General features: G+C 37.3%; 1 pseudogene; it reads right to left on the bottom strand.

Annotated features, from left to right (window-relative positions):
* Positions 1-705: 705 nt before the first annotated feature.
* On the bottom strand, positions 706-1,129 carry LOC114623867 (annotated as a pseudogene).
* Between the last annotated feature and the right edge of the window lie 432 nt (positions 1,130-1,561).

Here is a 1,561-nt window from a genome sequence, read left to right as displayed (position 1 = left end):
GAAGCTGATTATATTGCTTTTCTCATCAGAAGTGAACTCTCTAGAGACTGTAATGTTTTTTAAAGAATCAAGTCAAAAGAAATGAATTTTATACTTTAGTAACAGCTGATAGACCCTCTAGGCTGAGTTATATCAAATAAATAAATAAACAATTAACAATTAATTAATTAGTCGTGACTTTCTGAAACCCTCACATGCTTCATTATTTTTTTAAAAAAACATTCAATATTGTGTTTTTACTTTGGGGGGGTGGAATGAGGAAGAAGGAGCAAAAACAATGTCTCATTGGCGTCTCCCAATGATATGGGACTCCAAGGGATGTCTACAATGGCTGGATGGTATGGCCAGGCAAATAAGATGGAAGGTCCCCATGATTCAATTTTTTTTTCTACTGAGTTCTATGAATGAAATGATAAGCTGTATAAGTGACCAATCTAAGGTACCTAATAAATGCCAGTTACTTCCTCCACAGGTTACAAACTTCTAGACATCATTATCTTTCCCTTTTTTCAGAATGAAATTCACTTAGCAAACTAGAGAACTCCCAGTACGGTATAGTTTATATATAATAAAGCTGGCAAGCTGTTTCCTCATCCTGCTCATTCACTAAGCCTGGAGAGTGTGGAGAATAGAATTTCCTGATTTTGGAGTTCTAGCCAGCTTGTCCTGGCAGATGCCACATGTAGAGCAATGGGCTGCAAATCTCTAGTGCACAGTCTGCTCCTTTTAGCAATGATAATTATAGGGAAAGATGCACATATAAATGCTGATTTCTCAGGCTGCCTTCACGATGTCAACAGCTTTGTTGGGCATGGTTTCTTAGAAATCCATATCATTCACTGCTAGAAGTTGGTCCCCTTCTTGAAGTCCTCCTCGATGTGCACCAGAGTTTGGAATCATCTTGGAAATGAAGATGCCTAGCTGGGAGGCCTTTCCTTCTTAGTCGTTAAACCCAACTGAGCACCAAAAAGCTTCTTCAATGTGACTATTCAGGGCAGACACTGGGTCAAATCATAGTTGTCTGGGTGGTACACGCTCTCATTGAGGAGGAATTCATCCATGCTGGAGGATTATCACAGGCAGGCAGGAGAACCACTTGGTAGTAATCATAAGGAATTCAGATGTCCATTTCAGGCAAAGCTGGGCAAATAGGTCTCCCTCAGTGGTGCCTCGGCTATTAGCCCTCACACACTTGATTTTGAGAAAAAGTTTGTAGGTTTTTTATTTTATTTTTTATTTTTATCTTAAACTGAGGACAGGGATGGTAAGGAAATAAAGGAGAGTAAGAGGTAAAAATTGTCAGTATCCATTGAGTACACGTGTAAAATTAAGAAAAATTTAATTAATAAAAACATTATATAATTCTATCATCAGCATAAGTCTCTTAATTTTTAATTTCAGACACAAGATGGCACTATTAGTAGTGATTTTAAATTAATCCGTAGATAACAATCAGAGAGATCTGAGTATATTCAAAGAAAGTATATAAATATATAAAAACAGCAAACGGCACATGGATGTGCATACACACAGCCATGGCTGATTAATACTAACATCTGGA

This window comes from Grammomys surdaster, unplaced genomic scaffold, assembly GCF_004785775.1.
Source record: "Grammomys surdaster isolate TR1022 unplaced genomic scaffold, NIH_TR_1.0 203, whole genome shotgun sequence".
In the NCBI taxonomy this organism is placed as follows: Eukaryota; Metazoa; Chordata; class Mammalia; order Rodentia; family Muridae; genus Grammomys; species Grammomys surdaster.
Note: the sequence above shows the minus strand (reverse complement) of the source record. Positions and strands in the feature narration are given on the sequence as shown.